The following is a 10,059-nucleotide window of genomic DNA, read 5'->3' as shown; positions in this document are numbered from 1 at the left end:
CAGAACTGATAGGTCATGGTATAAGCATGTTCAAGTTTCAGCTTACCAAATTTTCCTTGCATCCAAAGTGCCAAACACCCAGGTAGCTATTAAGTTTAGAATTATGCTTCAGTCTACAAATCATGAGGTTGTATTGATTGAGTTCCTTTAAAAAAGGCCATTCTATTGCACTCTTTTGTGATGTAAGTGTGTACGAGCATTGTATCTTTATAGCAATACAAATGTGTGTGAATTTGCAAGGAAGAAATTCATGTGATTAGATGTGTAAGAGCAGTCTTCAATGGCTCATTGTATCAAAATTTCATACACAGTTAGAATATTCAGCAATAAAGCATACCAAATCAGGAAAGAACTACAAACTTGTTGTGAATTGCAGCATAAATGTTCTTTTATAAATGATTACAAAGAGAGCTTTTTAGAAGATAATGGGACTTACTGTCATAACCAAATAGAAAGTACCATGCAATAAACTATTATTTTCTCATTCTCTAGTCCTTCTGATATGGTGACTGAAGTACAAAGTGTAGGGGGTTGTGGATATAATGTAAATTGTGAGTGGGGAATACTGTAATTGTACAAAATAGAGCCATAAATATCTGTATTAATAGAACATTTTGATCTGTGCACTTGATTTTTCACTTGAGAGGGCAACAGTTTCATCTTATTCTGCTTGAGAGGGCTGATCACTTTATAATAAGTACCCACTACACTATGAGACATTGAATACCAACACCAAGTAAATAGTCTTCGTGGTTCTGCTGTTCCCTTCTGGGAACCACCTAAACCAATTTGAATGGAGAGCTGGAAGTGGGAGAATCATCCCAAAGACAAGAGGAAAAGACCAAACACACCTGAGGAGATCAGAAAAGGAGCAAGCTTAACTGGCCTCTGAGCTGAGGCAGCCTCTCATGTTTTCATTGTCTTCTATTCATCTCATATAGCTCTGCTTGAAAGATTACACTGCAGGATTTTTTTCTAGAATAAGAAGGGCTCTGATGAGATGGCCTCAACCTGTTTAAGAAGCGAAGCATACAAAATATGATTTAGGATACAAACTGAAACATGCTGTTGATACAAAATTTATGATAAAATTGCATTACAGCAGCTCAATCTGAAAGAATCTATGTTTCTTCTTTGTATAAAACATATTGTACCAGATTCTCAGTGGGGATAGGTTTTCATAGCTCATTCACTTTCACACAGCTACACAAATCTACACCAGGTGAGGATCTTGCCTAATATTGATTTTCTTTATAACATTCCAGCAAGGGATTTAATACAGGATTAAATGTGTATTTCCTCTCTTACTACTTATATTGCATTCTCTGTGTGTTCTTAAGATATCTATAGGCAATTGAAAGAGAGGTTATGCATTGATCAATACTAGAAAGGGAAAAAAGGGAAAAAATCTAGTCAGATGAGGTTAATCAAGGGAGTAGATGCAGCTTTGAGAAATAAGATGTGTTTCAAGGAAGCTCAAAATGGTAAGAAATGCTTGTGAACATCCGTGACCTCTAAATCTCTGGGAATGCTTATTCCAAAACATCTTTTAAATGACCTCTAAATCTCTGGGATTGCTTGTTCCAAAACATCTTTAAAATGGGGCATTTCACTGTTGAAAATCTCTAAGCAGAGGATTCAGTCAAACAGGAAGATGGCCCTTGGGTTGAAGAAGATTGTTAAAGAATAAATTCAGAATTTGTTGTAAAAGTGGCTCAAAATATATCCTTCAAAGTATGAGTTTCCTTTTTTAAAATTTTCCAATCCTCATGTTGTGAAAATATGCTGAGGTCATTTCAGAAGTGCACAAATCTACCTCTCTAACTCAAGCAGTCTGGTATATAGAAGTTACTTATTATTCAGTGGAAATTATTGGAGGTCTGCCATGGGCAAATTCAGGCAGCTGCTTGGGAATAGTATGCACTGGGTGCTTAAAATTAACAGTTTTAGAAAAAAAAATCTGTATGTCAAATATCTCACAAATATCTATAACTACTTGCAAAATCAACAAGACTGCTTAAATTCCCAATGAATTTCCAACATCTCCCTGGATAGATACACTGCAGATTTGGACCTCTCATCGTGGACTTGAGCAGCTTAGCAAGGGTTTAAAAGTATGATATATTATAGGGGATACAATCCAGCTAGGGAATTTAGCCCATAGAGGAAAGAGAGTCCTGAGATCTTAGAACTGGTGTTACCATGAGGTATATTGAGACACTTTCAAGTAAATTTTAAAGTTTGCAAAAGAATATTTCCTTTATTCAGCTTTCAGCTTAGAAAAACACATTTTAAAGTAGAAAGCTTTTAGGTAAACTATTTTTATTCAATCAAAACTGCTTATGTCATAAAGTCCATTTTGTAGTCTGCTCTAGTGACTGGTGAACCTGATGTAATCTAAGCAATTCTTTGTTCAGTGGCAAAGAATTACAATGGAAGCAAGCAATAGACTTGTGTGTTTAAAAGAAAGATCTGTAGAATAGAGGGAGAGAAAACCCTTTGTTTCCCTTTTGCAGGGCTTGAAAGGAGAAATGGACTGATATTTATCACATACTTAATAGCTGGAGTTGAATGAGAAAGACAGAGATCCTTTCAACAATTAAAAACACTATGGTGGTAGTAATCCTAGTAGGGTATGATAATATTTAACATCTAACATAGCATGTTGCTTTTAGTGACCGAAAAGCAGAGATGGTTAACAAGTAAAAATAATGGTTCAGTTTTAGTAACTGTTAGTTAAACAGACTGTAAGGAATCCAGAAATTAAAGATTAAATTAAAGAGAGGAGTTGACTACAAAAACATGGTACAAGAAGATGGCTGAGTCCACACGTCCGAGTTAAGACAGCTGCAGGTCATCTAAGTAATAACAACTGAAATGCCTAAGTAGATACATGTGCAATGATTCTTTAAAAATTCAACCGGTTTACCTGGTTCTGCATATCTTCTAGGAAAGATGATGGGCAGGCAATCTTCTGCATTGATACTCTGAAGTACACAGTGGATTTTCCTCTCTCTGGTGACCAGTGATAGGACATGAGGAAATGGAGTGAAGCTGCATCAGGGGAAATACAGGTTGGACATTAGGAAAAGGTTCTTCACTGAGAGGGTGGTCGGTCACTGGAACAGGCTCCCCAGGGAAGTGACCACACCACCAAACCTGACAGAGTTCAAGGAGTGTCTGCGTGATGCTTTTAGTCATATAGTTTAGTGTTAGGTAGTCCTGCGAGGAGCAGGGAGTTGGACTCAATGAGCCTTGTGGGTCCCTTTCAATTCAAGATATTCTATGATTCTATGATTTTGTAGCTCACATGCATACTTCATATATTGCTTCTTCTAAATTGACATCTCTTTCCTCCTTTTTTAGCTCTCTGAGCAACCGTATCTAGATTTTTTTCTTCCTGAAAAACTAATTACAATGTTTGGCAACTGTGGCTATACAGAGGTTTGCCAGCTGTTAAAGGTCTCTCCTTGATTTAATATTTTCTGTGCCCCACACAAAAGCTCTTTCCCATCTCATCATCTGTTGAATTGAATGGGAAAGCCCTTTCTTCTGGAAAGTCCATGAGAAATTCTTTAAATTCCTTAGTGAAATTGATTCAGACCATCTGCAAACACCTCAACAGTCCTTATGCTTTCTATCCATTGTAAGATTCCTTTTTGGTGACAGCGGCTGTACACTCTGTTGTAGAGAACTCTAAATATAAAGTGCCACACAGGACACCCTTTCAGTCTCTTCTTCAGCAGATTACACACCATTATTTTGAAAACATTGCCTTGGCTTCTCCACATGGGTCTATCACTGGATTGAGTACTTTGGCCATGTTCATTCATTCTTGTCCCTCAGGAAAGCATAAAATAGTATGTCTGCTATTACTTATAGCTTTGGGGGACAAGGTTCATTGCTCTGATGTTCCATGGGACAACTGTCCCATTGTGCTCTCCTGCTGGATGCAACTAGTTCCCCATCCATTACTGAATCTCTAGGCACTACTGCGGTATAAATACTACATAAATTCTGTGAAGAAAAGCAATAAAACAATTTTCTCTTCTGAGAAGGAAGGATAGTACATCTGCCAATAAAGTGTTTCATTTTCATACTAGGTAAACTTAGATGAATACAACTCAAATTACTGGAGTTTAACTTAGCTGAAACTAACATTACACAGAAGAGTACTGGCCTCAATGTTTCTACATCTGTTTTAAACTTATCTTTATTTATGGTTTGGGAAACAACTTCTTGTAAGTCTGATGTGGTGCTATTGTCTTTTCATACTTGTAAGGAAATATGGCTGAGGGGTGTGATTGTGCTTAATGTACACTGCCCTTAATATATGGTCAGTGTGGTAGGTAATGGAAGGGTGGTAGGAAGCCTTAACCACTTTCTTTAACATGCATTATACAGTGCTACAGCAGTCTAAACTGTATTAAAAAAAAAAAAAAAAATTAGAATGAATCTCAATGAATCTCAATTGCTGTGTTTTATTTTGTGCTAAAAAAGAGAATTTTGAAATTAGATGTGTCTGTGATCTGACATTCCTCAGATTAAGAAAGAAAGAAAGAAAGAAGGAAAGAAAGAAAGAAAGAACAGCCTGTTAGCCCACAAATAAAGACTTTCTGCAAGAAGGGATCATAAACTAAGAGGCTGTTAATGAAAAAGGTTTATACCTAAAGAAAATGTTTGATAATTTTAAAATATGAATGAACACTAACTAAACAGGGATTAAAAAATTAACTGTTCTGATATGGAAAGGAGGCTGATAGTAATCAATTTTTAGTTGAAAAAAATAATAGAGAACCTTATAGATAAGGAAATCTGGGTTTTTTACTCCCTTCCTAGGGCTAGTCTGAAGTTCAGTATTTTGAAGGCATTCACTGAAGAAATCTAAACAGTAATGGCAGCTGTAAATAAAGAGATTTTGAAAAGGGAGGAAAATCCAAATTGTAGATGGATCCACATCATAGATATTCTACCTAATCTTATGGATCTGAATTGTTTCATTCAAGAATATTCACAGGAGAGTGGTTTTCAGACTTTAAAAATGTAGATCATACCATAGGAGGCTAATTACACCTTACTTTTTGTTGTAATACTACGCTGATTTTCATCATCTCTGTAAACTATGTACTCCTCCCATTGGCTAACTTCCCACCTCATCATCTTAGTATCATTTTTTCCTATCCTTTATTTAGACTTGATTCAAAGTATACTGATACATGTAGGCAAATAGTTATATTCATAAAGATCATGAGGAAAGTTCAACTGAACTAGTTTTAGGGATTAACTATTTAAGTAAAGTATTTTGAAATGGAAAGGACTCTGCCTAAAAGCCAGCCTTTATTGCTCTGTAAAGAGCAACAACTTCCATACACCAGGGAGAATTCCAAGTGCAAAAACTCCTGAACTCAGAGTTCAGCCTGAGTTTTGTGATGGTGCCCCCTTCTCCCTTGGGTTCAAAAGGAACTAAAACATTGGACCCCAACATCTTCTTTAACCATTTAGAGAGTGGAAGGCTCAAATCATGGTTCTGTTTTTTGTGCTTTTGATCTAGCTTCTCTACATACGTTTTAATTTCTTTAGGTTACAGTCTGTTTAAAGGAGGGGAAACCTGGGTTGTACATCAAATTTCATTGGCTGATACTTCATTGCTATCATGGAACATGACTCGTGGCTTGTTTCAGCCAATAGTTTTAACTATATGCATGAAAGTCTCCTTTAAAAACATATTGTGGCCACTCTGTCTTTCAGGCTCTTATCTTTTCTGCTCTCACTATTATTTTTCTTTATAGCTTACAAATGTAAGAGATAAAAGAAGATAATGACACTGCAAACTTCTTGTGCAAGTTATTATATAGGCTTCTGCTCATTGCCACCCAATGCTAACATTTTCCTGTGCACAAACTGCTTTATAACTCAAATCGTGATGAAACACACAATGTAAATGCAAGGGAAAAGTCTAGAGAAATAAACCTGTTATTAGGACTTGCCTTCATATTGCAAATAAGTACTGAGGAGAACAATTTTACCTACTTCAGTGAGACAACTTAAAATAATAGGCACTAGTCAACCTGTTTAAAAGCTGCAGATTCTGAACCTTTTCCAACAAAGTTTATTATTTTTAACATAACTTTTCATAAATCAGAAAAATGTGTAAATAATGAAGCTAAATAGTTTGGCATTTCACAAAAATGCAGAAACTTTTTTTAAGAAAAACAGAAAAATTGTGCTCTGGGGTCTTAAGATTTCTCCATTTCTTCACAAACTGTGTCACATAAGCTGTTGCTGGTGATTTATCTATTTGGTTTTGGTTTTTTTTTTCTTCTGTCCTGATTGTCATTCCTTACAATTTTCCACCAATATTTCCATTGCTTAAGTCACTGGAAAACTTATTTTGGAGAATTTTTTGCTAGTGCTTTGATTGTGAGTAGCTTACAGTATTTGATAAGCCCTTTTGATTTAAAATGAGTCACATGAGATGAATCTCCATACTGATTAGATACGAACAACTCATAAAAATTTATTTTAATAGGATCATAGAATAGTTTAGGTTGGAAGAAACCGCTAGGTCCCATGGTCCCAACTCTTTCTCAAAGCTTTTTATGCACAAACACTCCTGATTACAAATACAAAATGCAGTTTTCATGACTATACATTTAGAACTATTTTATAAACATTTCTGCAATACACTCCTGGTGAGAACATATGTGTTGATGCACATATTGGCAGTACAAAAGTTCAAAGAATATAATTCGAACAATCAGATAAATGTTTGTGGAAACTAACATTTTACATCTGCTTACCTCTAGTTACAGCCTTATTTTTCTTCTCTAAAATGCGTAACACATTCATTTAAAAAAATAATTCAGGAGGATGAGATTTGTGTCAGAAGAGTAAAATTATTTTTGCTTGAAAAGTGAGATTAAAAATGTATCAAAATATGGAAGGGTTATGCTGACCTGAGCAGTAATAAGTATACAACAACTGATTAGTTCATTTCTGGTTATGCTCCATTTAACTGTTTTCTGCTTCAACCAGCTTTGAAGAACTGCACGAACATGAAAATTCTTAAGACAAGATGGTCATTCACTTAGCTTGCTGTGTCTTATCCATTTTGTGTGTGCCCTTGTGCCCCTCTGCCCTCATTTTATTTCATTTTATTTCACTGCTCCCTGACTTCTGCTTTCCATGCTGTTCTGCATGCACTGCTAGGAATACAGGAGGGAATGAGAGATAAGAATTATTAGCTTTAACAGAATTCCCTGTTTGGTCTTCCTTTTTTTACTTCAGTTTTGTTCAGTGTATTTATTTACAGTGGAAGAAGTTGATTGGCAGGTTGATTGAAGAAACCTAAATTTGCAATGCACAGTAGGTAATCAAATGCCATTTTCAACCCACCAAGAATTTCAACCTTCAGGAGAGTATGTTTATAGAAAGTTAGTATTACCTATCAGTAAAAAAAGCCAAGCAATTTCTATAAAAAGAAATAAAAAGACCAGGTTTACTGTATAAAGTTTCAAAACCCATCAGTTTTTTATATTTTCATGTTTGAGGTCTTTTGGATATTTATTTTAGTTTTTTATCTCAGTCTCAAGCTGGTTGATAAATCTCTTCATTCACCCAGTAACTATTTTAGGTTTGACATTTTAAAACCATTATTTAAACCAATATGAGTGGTTTTTTAAGAATGAGAAGCTTGATGCTATAGGCAATGTGGGAAAATCCCCTTGCTTTAGGAGAAGACAATAATTTAAAAAATTATTTCAAGTTCCAATTGCTTATATTCAGCATCAGCATCAGTTTTTGGGGCTTCATGTCTCAAAGGTACCTAGGCTTGAGATTTTTCAGAGTAAACAAGATTTCTAAGCTGAGAGCTCTTCTCAGACATAATAAATTACGTTTACTTGCTTTACTTTTGATAATTTCATCTGAGTTCACTGAGCCCTTGTGGAGGATGATTGTCTGTCACAATGTTTTTTCCCAACAATGACTAGTCACAAAACTCATGAAACTCCTGGTAGTTTCATGAAAAAATTCCCAAGTCATTAATCATATCTTATTTTACTGATTTTTTTCTGTCAGCTCTAGTGTATATGATATAACTCCCTGAGCATGTGATACATCAGCCTGTTCTCTGATTACTTTTCTTCATTTGTTGTACAATAGGGCCCAAAGGACCTGCGATCAGAACCACTTTGTTATAAGAGCTCTATCTCCCCATATAAGACAAAACCTCCACCAAAAGAGCTTTCACTGTAAGTGATAAAGGCAGCCCAAGGAAATATTTTTATCCCCCATTTTACTTACGAAGAATGGAGTAGAGGGAGATTAAGTGATTTGGCCAAAGCTCCCAGGGAAATCTGAGTCCAGAAGTCCTCAGCTTTAATCCACAAGACTATCTTTCCTCTGCTAGAAAACAGATGTTAAAATGGATGTTAATTTTGCCATGAAACTTTTTTTTAAGAACTCTGAAAGGCGAATAGTCTTCAAGACTGATTACTTAGCAAGCTACCAGCTCTGCAGCCTTGCATCTCAGAAGTAATTCATTCCATCTTTGCTGGCAGGCTTTAAAAGGCCTTTTGTTTTTGCTCACTGATTAGTTTAACAATCTATTTTGAAAGATGTGTGGGCTGATAGGGGGTATCATTTATTTGTTTCAATGGTAGCTTTTTGCAACAAAATGTATGAAGGTTTTAAGTGTTGTGGATTGAAGCCTCTGATGTCAAAGATAAACATTAAGATTATAAATACAGATCCTCTAAAGTATTGTAAGTACTGTAATCAGTAACAGAAACTCACATCATTCACTTGCCTCCCTTAAAGTGCTGGAGGTTTTTCCTTTTAAAAACCACAGGCACATATATTATCAGTCAATATTAACAGCTGAGCCAAACATGTAACGTGAGTTAATTATATAATGTGTTGCATTGTATAAAATACCCATTTAATGCTACACTGCAGCATGTTATGGGTTAACTTAGAATACCACTTGGCCTTCCTCTCCTTCTCTTTTCTGCAATTCAAATCAGTCTTCTGGAAAATTGGCCTCAGTACCAGTGACGTGCTGCTGAACTTACGAGATCTCAAGAATATCCTACCAGATTTCATTCTTTTGTTGTAGAATTGTTTCCATCTGGGGCCTAGATATAAACTTGGAAAATGCAAAGGCTCTTCCCTCTCACCCTGCCTGACTTCAAAACACTGGCAAATAACCTTCCTCATCAATGCAGTATAGATTGGATCAAAACTTTGGAGTAAATTATATTTCTGTGGGTGTACAAATTGGTGGCATTACTGAAAGTTTAATGTAGTGCCTAACAATCCAAGAAACAAATATATACTTTAAAATCAAGTGAAAATTAACATTGAACATAACAGAATACTAGAGAATAGTTGATTCTGGAAAAGAATATTAGTCACACGGGGCCAGATCTGCTAAAGAGCACAGTTACACACATTTGCAAGTGCTTCATTTGTGTGCAAAGTCTCAGTGTGTGAGCATAACTCCCTGGCTTGAGTCCACATAGCTGTTTTACTAAGCTGGAGTAGCTAAGCTGGGAACATAATCACTATTAGCTCCTCTACACTCAGCAAAGGAATTGGTGATTATATATCTAAATCTGTACCTCATACAAAATTAAATTTATGTTCATTTATTTGCAGCATATTGCTCTATGTCACTATGTCAAGTGAAAATGGTTCTGATAGGAATGTTATATATAATAATATTGTTACTAAGTTTATACTGGGAAACTAAGCAAAAAAAAACATAGGAGACATAGGTTGCTGGAGGTATGATGGAAAAGGCGAGCAAGTCACTCCATGTGGCTGCTTGGCTTGTATTTTCTGGTGTATACAGCAAGCTTTAAGAGCTCATCATTTGATACCACTGCCAAATGCCTCCAGCCTTTGTGCTAGACATTTGTGCATAAACTTTTGTGTGTGTGTGTTGCTGTGCCTTCACTATTGTTAGCGCACCAAGAAACATTCTTATGACTTCTACAATAAAAATCCATTTAATACTGAGAGGCCTTTTACAATGATAACCGGAATTTAAAACTT

General features: G+C 35.7%; 1 long non-coding RNA gene across 1 annotated transcript; it reads right to left on the bottom strand.

The window, feature by feature from the left end:
• Positions 1-378: 378 nt before the first annotated feature.
• LOC142034027 (uncharacterized) lies at positions 379-8,404 on the bottom strand. Its single transcript, XR_012651432.1, has 3 exons — positions 8,305-8,404; positions 2,930-3,054; positions 379-1,011 (listed from the first exon to the last, which is right to left on the bottom strand). It is a non-coding gene; the product is annotated as an uncharacterized LOC142034027 (long non-coding RNA).
• Positions 8,405-10,059: the final 1,655 nt, after the last annotated feature.

This window comes from Buteo buteo, chromosome 8, assembly GCF_964188355.1.
Source record: "Buteo buteo chromosome 8, bButBut1.hap1.1, whole genome shotgun sequence".
NCBI lineage: Eukaryota > Metazoa > Chordata > Aves > Accipitriformes > Accipitridae > Buteo > Buteo buteo.
The sequence above is the reverse complement of the archived record's forward strand: the minus strand, read 5'-3'. Positions and strand labels throughout refer to the sequence as shown.